This window comes from Anomaloglossus baeobatrachus, chromosome 4, assembly GCF_048569485.1.
Source record: "Anomaloglossus baeobatrachus isolate aAnoBae1 chromosome 4, aAnoBae1.hap1, whole genome shotgun sequence".
Classification (NCBI taxonomy): domain Eukaryota; kingdom Metazoa; phylum Chordata; class Amphibia; order Anura; family Aromobatidae; genus Anomaloglossus; species Anomaloglossus baeobatrachus.
In genome coordinates this window covers 14,091,075-14,105,294 of record NC_134356.1, presented here as the reverse complement: position 1 = coordinate 14,105,294, position 14,220 = coordinate 14,091,075, and the positions used below count along the sequence as shown (strand labels likewise).

The window sequence follows — 14,220 nt, the reverse complement described above, 5'->3', positions numbered from 1 at the left end:
GAAAAAGTGGAGAAAAAGTGGAAGAAAAAAATGTAGAAAAAGTGGAGTAAAAATGGAGAAAAAGTGGAGAAAAAATGGAGAAAAAAAATGTAGAAAAAGTGGAGAAAAAGTGGAGAAAAAAATGGAGAAAAATTGGAGAAAAAGTGGAGAAAAAGTGGAGAAAAAAATGGAGAAAAAGTGGAGAAAAAGTGGAGAAAAAAATGGAGAAAAAGTGGAGAAAAAAGTGGAGAAAAAATGGAGAAAAAAATGGAGAAAAAGTGGAGAAAAAGTGGAGAAAAAGTGGAGAAAAAATGGAGAAAAAGTGGAGAAAAAGTGGAGAAAAAGTGGAGAAAAAAATGGAGAAAAAGTGGAGAAAAAGTGGAAAAAAAATGGAGAAAAAGTGGAGAAAAAGTGGAGAAAAAGTGGAGAAAAAAATGGAGAAAAAGTGGAGAAAAAAATGGAGAAAAAGTGGAGAAAAAGTGGAGAAAAAAATGGAGAAAAAGTGTGAGAAAAAAATGGAGAAAAAGTGGAGAAAAAGTGGAGAAAAAATGGAGAAAAAAATGGAGAAAAAGTGGAGAAAAAGTAGAGAAAAAGTGGAGAAAAAAATGGAGAAAAAGTGGAGAAAAAGTGGAGAAAAAGTGGAGAAAAAGTAAAGAAAAAAAATGGAGAAAAAGTGGAGAAAAAGTGGAGAAAAAAAATGTAGAAAAATTGGAGAAAAGTGGAGTAAAAATGGAGAAAAAGTGGAGAAAAAGTGGAGAAAAAAATGTAGAAAAAGTGGAGAAAAAGTGGAGAAAAAGTGGAGAAAAAGTGGAGAAAAAGTGGAGAAAAAGTGGAGAAAAAATGGAGAAAAAAAATGTAGAAAAAGTGGAGAAAAAAATGGAAAAAAAGTGGAGAAAAAAATGGAGAAAAAAGTGGAGAAAAAGTGGAGTAAAAATGGAGAAAAAATGGAGAAAAAAATGGAGAAAAAGTGGAGAAAAAGTAGAGAAAAAGTAGAGAAAAAATGGAGAAAAAGTGGAGAAAAAGTGGAGAAAAAGTGGAGAAAAAAATGGAGAAAAAGTGGAGAAAAAGTGGAGAAAAAAATGTAGAAAAAGTGGAGAAAAAGTGGAGTAAAAATGGAGAAAAAGTGGAGAAAAAGTGGAGAAAAAAATGGAGAAAAAGTGGAGAAAAAGTGGAGAAAAAGTGGAGAAAAAAAATGTAGAAAAAGTGGAGAAAAAGTGGAGAAAAAGTGGAGAAAAAAATGGAGAAAAAGTGGAGAAAAAAATGTAGAAAAAAGTGGAGTAAAAATGGAGAAAAAGTGGAGAAAAAATGGAGAAAAAAATGTAGAAAAAGTGGAGAAAAAAGTGGAGAAAAAATGGAGAAAAAGTGGAGAAAAAGTGGAGAAAAAAATGGAGAAAAAGTGGAGAAAAAGTAGAGAAAAAGTGGAGAAAAAATGGAGAAAAAGTGGAGAAAAAAATGGGAGAAAAAGTGGAGAAAAAAATGGAGAAAAAGTGGAGAAAAAGTGGAGAAAAAAATGGAGAAAAAGTGGAGAAAAAAATGGAGAAAAAGTAGAGAAAAAGTGGAGTAAAAATGGAGAAAAAATGGAGAAAAAAAATGGAGAAAAAGTGGAGAAAAAGTAGAGAAAAAGTGGAGAAAAAAAATGGAGAAAAAGTGGAGAAAAAGTGGAGAAAAAGTGGAGAAAAAGTGGAGAAAAAAATGGAGAAAAAGTGGAGAAAAAGTGGAGAAAAAAATGGAGAAAAAGTGGAGAAAAAGTGGAGAAAAAAATGTAGAAAAAGTGGAGTAAAAATGGAGAAAAAGTGGAGAAAAAAAGGAGAAAAAAAATGTAGAAAAAGTGGAGAAAAAGTGGAGAAAAAATGGAGAAAAAGTGGAGAAAAAAATGGAGAAAAAGTGGAGAAAAAGTGGAGAAAAAGTGGAGAAAAAAATGGAGAAAAAGTGGAGAAAAAGTGGCGAAAAAGTGGAGAAAAAAAATGGAGAAAAAGTGGAGAAAAAGTGGAGAAAAAGTGGAGAAAAAGTGGAGAAAAAAATGGAGAAAAAGTGGAGAAAAAGTGGAGAAAACAATGGAGAAAAAGTGGAGAAAAAGTGGAGAAAAAGTGGAGAAAAAGTGGAGAAAAAAATGGAGAAAAAGTGGAGAAAAAGTGGAGAAAAAGTGGAGAAAAAAATGGCGAAAAAGTGGAGAAAAAGTGGAGAAAAAGTGGAGAAAAAAATGGAGAAAAAGTGGAGAAAAAGGGGAGAAAAAAATGTAGAAAAAGTGGAGAAAAAGTGGAGTAAAAATGGAGAAAAAGTGGAGAAAAAAATGGAGAAAAAGTGGAGAAAAAGTGGGAGAAAAAAATGTAGAAAAAGTGGAGAAAAAGTGGAGTAAAAATGGAGAAAAAGTGGAGAAAAAATGGAGAAAAAAAATGTAGAAAAAGTGGAGAAAAAGTGGAGAAAAAAATGGAGAAAAATTGGAGAAAAAGTGGAGAAAAAGTGGAGAAAAAAATGGAGAAAAAGTGGAGAAAAAGTGGAGAAAAAAATGGAGAAAAAGTGGAGAAAAAGTGGAGAAAAAATGGAGGAAAAAAATGGAGAAAAAAGTGGAGAAAAAGTGGAGAAAAAGTGGAGAAAAAGTGGAGAAAAAGTGGAGAAAAAATGGAGAAAAAGAGGAGAATAAGTGGAGAAAAAGTGGAGAAAAAGTGGAGAATAAGTGGAGAAAAAGTGGAGAAAAAGTGGAGAAAAAAAATGGAGAAAAAGTGGAGAAAAAGTGGAGAAAAAAATGGAGAAAAAGTGGAGAAAAAGTGGAGAAAAAGTGGAGAAAAAAATGGAGAAAAAGTGGAGAAAAAGTGGAGAAAATATGTAGAAAAAGTGGAGAAAAAGTGGAGTAAAAATGGGAGAAAAAGTGGAGAAAAAAATAGAGAAAAAAAATGTAGAAAAAGTGGAGAAAAGTGGAGAAAAAAATGGAGAAAAAGTGGAGAAAAAGTGGAGAAAAAAATGGAGAAAAAGTGGAGAAAAAGTGGAGAAAAAGTGGAGAAAAAGTGAGAGAAAAAAATGGAGAAAAAGTGGAGAAAAAGTGGAGAAAAAGTGGAGAAAAAATGGAGAAAAAGTGGAGAAAAAGTAGAGAAAATGTGGAGAAAAAGTGAGTAAAAATGGAGAAAAAGTGGAGAAAAAATGGAGAAAAAAATGTAGAAAAAGTGGAGAAAAAGTGGAGAAAAAATGGAGAAAAAGTGGAGAAAAAGTGGAGAAAAAAATGGAGAAAAAGTGGAGAAAAAGTGGAGAAAAAGTGGAGAAAAAGTGGAGAAAAAAATGGAGAAAAAGTGGAGAAAAAGTGGAGAAAAAAATGGAGAAAAAGTGGAGAAAAAGTAGAGAAAAAGTGGAGAAAAAAATGGAGAAAAAGTGGAGAAAAAGTGGAAAAAAAATGGAGAAAAAGTGGAGAAAAAGTGGAGAAAAAGTGGAGAAAACAATGGAGAAAAAGTGGAGAAAAAGTGGAGAAAAAGTGGAGAAAAAGTGGAGAAAAAAATGGAGAAAAAGTGGAGAAAAAAATGGCGAAAAAGTGGAGAAAAAGTGGAGAAAAAAATGGAGAAAAAAGTGGAGTAAAAAATGGAGAAAAAGTGGAGAAAAAGTGGAGAAAAAATGGAGAAAAAAATGGAGAAAAAGTGGAGAAAAAGTAGAGAAAAAGTGGAGAAAAAAATGGAGAAAAAGTGGAGAAAAAGTGGAGAAAAAGTGGAGAAAAAGTGGAGAAAAAAATGGAGAAAAAGTGGAGAAAAAGTGGAGAAAAAATGTAGAAAAAGTGGAGAAAAAGTGGAGTAAAAATGGAGAAAAAGTGGAGAAAAAGTGGAGAAAAAGTGGAGAAAAAGTGGAGAAAAAAATGGAGAAAAAGTGGAGAAAAAGTGGAGAAAAAGTGGAGAAAAAATGGAGAAAAAGTGGAGAAAAAGTAGAGAAAATGTGGAGAAAAAGTGGAGTAAAAATGGAGAAAAAGTGGAGAAAAAATGGAGAAAAAAAATGTAGAAAAAGTGGAGAAAAAGTGGGAGAAAAAAATGGAGAAAAAGTGGAGAAAAAGTGGAGAAAAAAATGGAGAAAAAGTGGAGAAAAAGTGGAGAAAAAGTGGAGAAAAAGTGGAGAAAAATGAGAAAATGGAGAAAGTGGAAAGTGGAGAAAAAAATGGAGGAAAAAGTGGAGAAAAAGTGGAGAAAAAGTGGAGAAAAAAATGGAGAAAAAGTGGAGAAAAAGTGGAAAAAAAATGGAGAAAAAGTGGAGAAAAAGTGGAGAAAACAATGGAGAAAAAGTGGAGAAAAAGTGGAGAAAAAGTGGAGAAAAGTGGAGAAAAAAATGGAGAAAAAAATGGAGAAAAAGTGGAGAAAAAGTGGAGAAAAAGTGGAGAAAAAAATGGAGAAAAAGTGGAGAAAAAGTGGAAAAAAAAATGGAGAAAAAGTGGAGAAAAAGTGGAGAAAACAATGGAGAAAAAGTGGAGAAAAAGTGGAGAAAAAGTGGAGAAAAAGTGGAGAAAAAAATGGAGAAAAAGTGGAGAAAAAGTGGAGAAAAAGTGGAGAAAAAAATGGCGAAAAAGTGGAGAAAAAGTGGAGAAAAAGTGGAGAAAAAAATGGAGAAAAAGTGGAGAAAAAGTGGAGAAAAAAATGTAGAAAAAGTGGAGAAAAAGTGGAGTAAAAATGGAGAAAAAATGGAGAAAAAGTGGAGAAAAATATGGAGAAAAAGTGGAGAAAAAGTGGAGAAAAAAATGTAGAAAAAGTGGAGAAAAAGTGGAGTAAAAATGGAGAAAAAGTGGAGAAAAAATGGAGAAAAAAAATGTAGAAAAAGTGGAGAAAAAGTGGAGAAAAAAATGGAGAAAAAGTGGAGAAAAAGTGGAGAAAAAAATGGAGAAAAAGTGGAGAAAAAGTGGAGAAAAAAAATGGAGAAAAAGTGGAGAAAAAGTGGAGAAAAAATGGAGAAAAAAATGGAGAAAAAGTGGAGAAAAAGTGGAGAAAAAGTGGAGAAAAAGTGGAGAAAAAATGGAGAAAAAGAGGAGAATAAGTGGAGAAAAAGTGGAGAAAAAGTGGAGAATAAGTGGAGAAAAAGTGGAGAAAAAATGGAGAAAAAAAATGTAGAAAAAGTGGAGAAAAAATGGAGAAAAAAAATGTAGAAAAAGTGGAGAAAAAAATGGAGAAAAAGTGGAGAAAAAGTGGAGAAAAAAATGGAGAAAAAGTGGAGAAAAAGTGGAGAAAAAAATGGAGAAAAAGTGGAGAAAAAGTGGAGAAAAAATGGAGAAAAAGTGGAGAAAAAGTGGAGAAAAAGTGGAGAAAAAATGGAGAAAAAATGGAGAAAAAGAGGAGAATAAGTGGAGAAAAAGTGGAGAATAAGTGGAGAAAAAGTGGAGAAAAAAAATGGAGAAAAAGTGGAGAAAAAGTGGAGAAAAAAATGGAGAAAAAGTGGAGAAAAAGTGGAGAAAAAGTGGAGAAAAAAATGGAGAAAAAGTGGAGAAAAAGTGGAGAAAAAGTGGAGAAAAAAATGGAGAAAAAGTGGAGAAAAAGTGGAGAAAAAAATGTAGAAAAAGTGGAGAAAAAGTGGAGTAAAAATGGAGAAAAAGTGGAGAAAAAAATGTAGAAAAAAAATGTAGAAAAAGTGGAGAAAAAGTGGAGAAAAAAATGGAGAAAAAGTGGAGAAAAAGTGGAGAAAAAAATGGAGAAAAAGTGGAGAAAAAGTGGAGAAAAAGTGGAGAAAAAGTGGAGAAAAAAATGGAGAAAAAGTGGAGAAAAAGTGGAGAAAAAGTAGAGAAAAAAATGGAGAAAAAGTGGAGAAAAAGTAGAGAAAATGTGGAGAAAAAGTGGAGAAAAAATGGAGAAAAAGTGGAGAAAAAGTGGAGAAAAAGTGGAGAAAAAAATGGAGAAAAAGTGGAGAAAAAGTGGAGAAAAAGTGGAGAAAAAAATGGAGAAAAAGTGGAGAAAAAGTGGAGAAAAAGTGGAGAAAAAGTGGAGAAAAAGTGGAGAAAAAATGGAGAAAAAAAATGTAGAAAAAGTGGAGTAAAAATGGAGAAAAAGTGGAGAAAAAAATGGAGAAAAAGTGGAGAAAAAGTGGAGAAAAAGTGGAGAAAAAATGGAGAAAAAAAATGTAGAAAAAGTGGAGAAAAAGTGGAGAAAAAAATGGAGAAAAAGTGGAGAAAAAGTGGAGAAAAAAATGGAGAAAAAGTGGAGAAAAAGTGGTGAAAAAGTGGAGAAAAAAATGGAGAAAAAGTGGAGAAAAAGTGGAGAAAAAAATGGAGAAAAAAATGGAGAAAAAGTGGAGAAAAAGTGGAGAAAAAGTGGAGAAAAAATGGAGAAAAAGAGGAGAAAAAGTGGAGAAAAAGTGGAGAAAAAAATGGAGAAAAAGTGGAGAAAAAGTGGAGAAAAAGTGGAGAAAAAAATGGAGAAAAAATGGAGAAAAAGTGGAGAAAAAGTGGAGAAAAAGTGGAGAAAAAGTGGAGAAAAAATGGAGAAAAAGTGGAGAAAAAGTGGAGAAAAAAATGGAGAAAAAGTGGAGAAAAAATGGAGAAAAAGTGGAGAAAAAGTGGAGAAAAAGTGGAGAAAAAATGGAGAAAAAGTGGAGAAAAAGTGGAGAAAAAAAAGGAGAAATAGTGGAGAAAAAGTGGAGAAAAAAATGGAGAAAAAGTGGAGAAAAAGTGGAGAAAAAGTGGAGAAAAAGTGGAGAAAAAGTGGAGAAAAAAATGGAGAAAAAGTGGAGAAAAAGTGGAGAAGAAAAAGTGGAGAAAAAGTAGAGAAAATGTGGAGAAAAAGTGGAGAAAAAAATGGAGAAAAAGTGGAGAAAAAGTGGAGAAAAAGTTGAGAAAAAAATGGAGAAAAAGTGGAGAAAAAGTGGAGAAAAAAATGGAGAAAAAGTGGAGAAAAAGTGGAGAAAAAGTGGAGAAAAAGTGGAGAAAAAAATGGAGAAAAAGTGGAGAAAAAGTGGAGAAAAAAATGTAGAAAAAGTGGAGAAAAAGTGGAGAAAAAAATGGAGAAAAAGTGGAGAAAAAGTGGAGAAAAAGTGGAGAAAAAATGGAGAAAAAAAATGTAGAAAAAGTGGAGAAAAAGTGGAGAAAAAAATGGAGAAAAAGTGGAGAAAAAAATGGAGAAAAAGTGGAGAAAAAGTGGAGAAAAAAATGGAGAAAAAGTGGAGAAAAAGTGTAGAAAAAGTGGAGAAAAAAAATGGAGAAAAAGTGGAGAAAAAGTGGAGAAAAAGTGGAGAAAAAAATGGAGAAAAAGTGGAGAAAAAAATGGAGAAAAAGTGGAGAAAAAGTGGAGAAAAAGTGGAGAAAAAGTGGAGAAAAAAAATGGAGAAAAAGTGGAGAAAAAGTGGGAAAAAAAATGGAGAAAAAGTGGAGAAAAAGTGGAGAAAACAATGGAGAAAAAGTGGAGAAAAAGTGGAGAAAAAGTGGAGAAAAAATGGAGAAAAAGTGGAGAAAAAAATGGAGAAAAAGTGGAGAAAAAAATGGAGAAAAAGTGGAGAAAAAGTGGAGAAAAAAATGGAGAAAAAGTGGAGAAAAAAATGGAGAAAAAGTAGAGAAAAAGTGGAGTAAAAATGGAGAAAAAATGGAGAAAAAAATGGAGAAAAAGTGGAGAAAAAGTAGAGAAAAAGTGGAGAAAAAAAATGGAGAAAAAGTGGAGAAAAAGTGGAGAAAAAGTGGAGAAAAAAATGGAGAAAAAGTGGAGAAAAAGTGGAGAAAAAGTGGAGAAAAAAATGGAGAAAAAGTGGAGAAAAAGTAGAGAAAATGTGGAGAAAAAGTGGAGTAAAAATGGAGAAAAAGTGGAGAAAAAATGGAGAAAAAAATGTAGAAAAAGTGGAGAAAAAGTGGAGAAAAAATGGAGAAAAAGTGGAGAAAAAGTGGAGAAAAAAATGGAGAAAAAGTGGAGAAAAAGTGGAGAAAAAGTGGAGAAAAAGTGGAGAAAAAAATGGAGAAAAAGTGGAGAAAAAGTGGAGAAAAAAATGGAGAAAAAGTGGAGAAAAAGTGGAGAAAAAGTGGAGAAAAAAATGGAGAAAAAGTGGAGAAAAAGTGGAAAAAAAATGGAGAAAAAGTGGAGAAAAAGTGGAGAAAAAGTGGAGAAAACAATGGAGAAAAAGTGGAGAAAAAGTGGAGAAAAAGTGGAGAAAAAGTGGAGAAAAAAATGGAGAAAAAGTGGAGAAAAAAATGGCGAAAAAGTGGAGAAAAAGTGGAGAAAAAAATGGAGAAAAAGTGGAGTAAAAAATGGAGAAAAAGTGGAGAAAAAGTGGAGAAAAAATGGAGAAAAAAATGGAGAAAAAGTGGAGAAAAAGTAGAGAAAAAGTGGAGAAAAAAATGGAGAAAAAGTGGAGAAAAAGTGGAGAAAAAGTGGAGAAAAAGTGGAGAAAAAAATGGAGAAAAAGTGGAGAAAAAGTGGAGAAAAAATGTAGAAAAAGTGGAGAAAAAGTGGAGTAAAAATGGAGAAAAAGTGGAGAAAAAGTGGAGAAAAAGTGGAGAAAAAGTGGAGAAAAAGTGGAGAAAAAAATGGAGAAAAAGTGGAGAAAAAGTGGAGAAAAAGTGGAGAAAAAAATGGAGAAAAAGTGGAGAAAAAGTAGAGAAAATGTGGAGAAAAAGTGGAGTAAAAATGGAGAAAAAGTGGAGAAAAAATGGAGAAAAAAAATGTAGAAAAAGTGGAGAAAAAGTGGAGAAAAAATGGAGAAAAAGTGGAGAAAAAGTGGAGAAAAAAATGGAGAAAAAGTGGAGAAAAAGTGGAGAAAAAGTGGAGAAAAAGTGGAGAAAAAAATGGAGAAAAAGTGGAGAAAAAGTGGAGAAAAAAATGGAGAAAAAGTGGAGAAAAAGTGGAGAAAAAGTGGAGAAAAAAATGGAGAAAAAGTGGAGAAAAAGTGGAAAAAAAATGGAGAAAAAGTGGAGAAAAAGTGGAGAAAAAGTGGAGAAAACAATGGAGAAAAAGTGGAGAAAAAGTGGAGAAAAAGTGGAGAAAAAGTGGAGAAAAAAATGGAGAAAAAGTGGAGAAAAAGTGGAGAAAAAGTGGAGAAAAAAATGGAGAAAAAAATGGAGAAAAAGTGGAGAAAAAGTGGAAAAAAAAATGGAGAAAAAGTGGAGAAAAAGTGGAGAAAACAATGGAGAAAAAGTGGAGAAAAAGTGGAGAAAAAGTGGAGAAAAAGTGGAGAAAAAAATGGAGAAAAAGTGGAGAAAAAGTGGAGAAAAAGTGGAGAAAAAAATGGCGAAAAAGTGGAGAAAAAGTGGAGAAAAAGTGGAGAAAAAAATGGAGAAAAAGTGGAGAAAAAGTGGAGAAAAAAATGTAGAAAAAGTGGAGAAAAAGTGGAGTAAAAATGGAGAAAAAATGGAGAAAAAGTGGAGAAAAAAATGGAGAAAAAGTGGAGAAAAAGTGGAGAAAAAAATGTAGAAAAAGTGGAGAAAAAGTGGAGTAAAAATGGAGAAAAAGTGGAGAAAAAATGTAGAAAAAAAATGTAGAAAAAGTGGAGAAAAAGTGGAGAAAAAAATGGAGAAAAAGTGGAGAAAAAGTGGAGAAAAAAATGGAGAAAAAGTGGAGAAAAAGTGGAGAAAAAAAAATGGAGAAAAAGTGGAGAAAAAGTGGAGAAAAAATGGAGAAAAAAATGGAGAAAAAGTGGAGAAAAAGTGGAGAAAAAGTGGAGAAAAAGTGGAGAAAAAATGGAGAAAAAGAGGAGAATAAGTGGAGAAAAAGTGGAGAAAAAGTGGAGAATAAGTGGAGAAAAAGTGGAGAAAAAGTGGAGAAAAAAAATGTAGAAAAAGTGGAGAAAAAATGGAGAAAAAAAATGTAGAAAAAGTGGAGAAAAAAATGGAGAAAAAGTGGAGAAAAAGTGGAGAAAAAAATGGAGAAAAAGTGGAGAAAAAGTGGAGAAAAAAATGGAGAAAAAGTGGAGAAAAAGTGGAGAAAAAATGGAGAAAAAGTGGAGAAAAAGTGGAGAAAAAGTGGAGAAAAAATGGAGAAAAAATGGAGAAAAAGAGGAGAATAAGTGGAGAAAAAGTGGAGAATAAGTGGAGAAAAAGTGGAGAAAAAAAATGGAGAAAAAGTGGAGAAAAAGTGGAGAAAAAAATGGAGAAAAAGTGGAGAAAAAGTGGAGAAAAAGTGGAGAAAAAGTGGAGAAAAAAATGGAGAAAAAGTGGAGAAAAAGTGGAGAAAAAGTGGAGAAAAAAATGGAGAAAAAGTGGAGAAAAAGTGGAGAAAAAAATGTAGAAAAAGTGGAGTAAAAATGGAGAAAAAGTGGAGAAAAAAATGTAGAAAAAAAATGTAGAAAAAGTGGAGAAAAAGTGGAGAAAAAAATGGAGAAAAAGTGGAGAAAAAGTGGAGAAAAAAATGGAGAAAAAGTGGAGAAAAAGTGGAGAAAAAGTGGAGAAAAAGTGGAGAAAAAAATGGAGAAAAAGTGGAGAAAAAGTGGAGAAAAAGTAGAGAAAAAAATGGAGAAAAAGTGGAGAAAAAGTAGAGAAAATGTGGAGAAAAAGTGGAGAAAAAATGGAGAAAAAGTGGAGAAAAAGTGGAGAAAAAGTGGAGAAAAAAATGGAGAAAAAGTGGAGAAAAAGTGGAGAAAAAGTGGAGAAAAAAATGGAGAAAAAGTGGAGAAAAAGTGGAGAAAAAGTGGAGAAAAAGTGGAGAAAAAGTGGAGAAAAAATGGAGAAAAAAAATGTAGAAAAAGTGGAGAAAAAGTGAAGTAAAAATGGAGAAAAAGTGGAGAAAAAAATGGAGAAAAAGTGGAGAAAAAGTGGAGAAAAAGTGGAGAAAAAGTGGAGAAAAAATGGAGAAAAAAAATGTAGAAAAAGTGGAGAAAAAGTGGAGAAAAAAATGGAGAAAAAGTGGAGAAAAAGTGGAGAAAAAAATGGAGAAAAAGTGGAGAAAAAGTGGTGAAAAAGTGGAGAAAAAAATGGAGAAAAAGTGGAGAAAAAGTGGAGAAAAAGTGGAGAAAAAGTGGAGAAAAAGTGGAGAAAAAATGGAGAAAAAGTGGAGAAAAAAATGGAGAAAAAGTGGAGAAAAAATGGAGAAAAAGTGGAGAAAAAGTGGAGAAAAAGTGGAGAAGAAAATGTAGAAAAAGTGGAGAAAAAATGGAGAAAAAGTGGAGAAAAAGTGGAGCACCCTTTGGTGCCTTTCATGTGGCACTAAGGGGTGCTTAGCTTTGTATTTAGCCAAAAAAATGAAAAAAAAATGACGTAGGGTTCCCCCTAGTTTTGTAGCCAGCTAGGGTAAAGCAGATGGCTGCAGCCTGCAGACCACAGCTGGCAACCTCACCTTGGCTGGTAATCCAAAACTGAGGGCACCCCACGCTGTTATTTTAAATTAAATAAATAATTAAAAAAAAAACACGTAGGGGTCCCCCAAAATTGGATCACCAGCCAAGGTAAAGCAGACAGCTGGGGCCTGATATTCTCAGACTAGGGAGGTCCATGGTTATTGGACTCTCCCCAGCCTAAAAATAGCAGGACGCAGCCGCCCCAGAAGTGGCGCATCCATTAGATGCGCCAATCCTGGTGCTTCGCCCCAGCTCATCCCGCGCCCTGGTGCGGTGGCAAACGGGGTAATATATGGGGTTAATACCAGATGTGTAATGTCACCTGGCATCAAGCCCTGGGGTTGGTGAGGTCAGGCGTCTATCAGATACCCGACATCACCAACCCAGTCAGTAATAAAAAAAAAATAGACGACAAACACATTTTTATTTGAAAAAACACTCCCCAAAACATTCCCTCTTTAACCAATTTATTAGAATGAAAAACAAATCCAGGTCTGCTGTAATCCAAGGGGTTCCCATGACGATCCACACTGTCCCAGTCAATGAAGAGCAGGATGTTCCCCATTGGCTGGGAGAGCAGTGCAGTGACCTGAGCTAACATCAATGGGTCAGCCCAGGTCACTGCAGGGCATGACAAGTGCTGCTGTCAGCGAGGTACATTACCTGCGCTGATCTCCAGCACACTGACAGCCCCTGTCACTGAGTTCAATGACCGGCGCCTTCACACCAAGTATCGCGAGAGGCCCGTGACGTCACCGCTAGTCAGTCTCGGGTCGGAAGCGAGAGGTGATGTGACAAGCGGCGGCCATGGAGGACAGTGACAGCGCTGAGGTCGGGATGGCGGGACTTCATCACCGCAGGTAAGCCGAGCGGGGTGTGTGTGTATGTGTGTGTGTGTGTGTGTGTGTGTGTGTATGTATGTGTACATGCCGCGGGCAGGAGGGAGCGGAGCGAGCTGAGCGGGGAAGTGTGGGCTTCCTGCACGTAACTAGGATAAACATCGGGTTACTAACCAAAGCGCTTTGCTTGGATACCCGATGTTTATCTTGGTTACCAGCTTCTGGCAGGCTGCCAGCGATGGCTCCTGCACACTGTAGCTGTAAAAAGCCCTGCTTTTTGCTGCTAGAACCGTTCTCGAACGTATCTAGAACTATCGAGCTTTTGCAAAAAGCTCGAGTTCTAGTTCGATCTCGAACAGCCCCCAAAATCACTCGAGCCTAGAACTGGAGAACCTCGAACCGCGAACCGCGTTCAACTCTAATCCAGACACCGGTGACTTGTGTGGTTCTGAGGAGGACGGAGGTGATGAGGACACAGGAGGACATGATGGAGGTGATGAGGACACAGGAGGATATGATGGAGGTGATGAGGACACAGGAGGACATGATGGAGGTGATGAGGACACAGGAGGACATGATGGAGGTGATGAGGACACAGGGGGACATGATGGCGGTGATGAGGACACAGGGGAACATGATGGAGGTGATGAGGACACAGGGGGACATAACACACATGATATAGATGTGGATATAATTAGAGGGATGTTAGATGCAGGTTTCCGTGATATAATGACATTTCTACAGACCATTTCACCTAAAAGAACAAAAGAAATTACAGCACAACCCTCTATTGCCCGATCTGTGACCAATTACACTCAAGATTCACATTTTTCAGGTATAAAATATGGGGTCGTGATGTAATAGCCAGAACTTGGGGTGTTCGGGAGAAGGTAATGGAGGGAGGGATCTATGGTGAGGATCCTGCAGACATATTACTGGATGTAAACACGGCTGGTAATAATCTGCTTATATCAGATGACCTAAAACTGCGACCTGCACAGGAATAACACAGAATCGTCCAGAAACAGCAGAGAGATTCCAGAGTTATCCTCAGGTGATGAGCAGGAGGGGATTTACCTCAGGACGCCATTACTGGGATGTGGAGATCAGTGGGTCAGTATTGTGGAGGGTGGGGATGTGTTACCCCAGTATAGACAGGAGGGGAGAGGAGTCATACATTGGAGATAATAACAAGTCCTGGGGTTTATTTGGCAGGCAGGTGCATAATAATCAGTGTTCAGTGAGACATCACAGTAATGAGATCCAGTTACCTCAGCAGATCTCCAGTGATAGAGTCCGGATCTGTCTGGATTATGAGGCCGGGCAGCTGTCCTTTTATGCGCTGTGTGACCCCATCAGACACTTACACACCTTCACTGCCGCCTTCTCCGAGCCCCTTCATGGTGCCTTGTGGGTATGTGATGGTTCTATAAAGATATCAGGAAGAGCAGCTGTGAGGAACCAGCATCGAAGGAGAATTCTACCCAGTAACTGGTGACATCACAGGGAGCAGAATACATGATTGGTGAAACATTCCGCCAGTGGGACGATCTTCATGAAGGATTTGTTTCCTTAGGGGTGTTTTTATATGAAATGTTTTTGTCGCATCTTTTACCGTTATTCACTTGTTTTTCCAAATAACAATTACAATAGCCGATAGATTATTCTGCTCGTGCTCCTCAGAACAATTTCCCACCATATAGAAATTCCTTTTAGGCCTTGTGCGCACACTGCGGTTTTGCTGCAGAAATTTCTTAAGAAATGTTTGTTATCTTTCTGCAGACATTTCCCAGCAAAACCTATGGGAAAAAAAATGGCTGTGCGCACGCTGCGTTTTTTTTCTCAAGAACATTCTTTCTGCAGAATTTGTTGAGAAAATTTCTTGAGAAAGTGTGTATGTCACTTCTTTTCTGCAGGTACCTGCGGTATTCACTCCATTCACTGTAATGTAATTGCGAAATACCGCAGGTATACCGCAGGTAGCAAATGATGTGCGGTATAGCCACGGTATACCTGCGGTAATGTTCATCACTACCCTGTGTTTTGCACATACAGATACATACATATATAATACACTGACACATAATCTACATCTAAAAAAAAAAAAAGCGTGAGCTCCACTATATTTTTACCGCCCGACCAAGGTAAACACACAGTGGGGGGCTGGTATTCACAGGCTGGGGAGGGCGAGGGCCATGGTTATTGCTCC

General features: G+C 35.6%; 1 pseudogene; it reads left to right on the top strand.

Moving 5' to 3' along the window:
• LOC142302210 (E3 ubiquitin/ISG15 ligase TRIM25-like) overlaps positions 1 to 13,509 on the top strand; it is a 26,812-nt pseudogene extending 13,303 nt beyond the window's left edge.
• Positions 13,510 to 14,220: the final 711 nt, after the last annotated feature.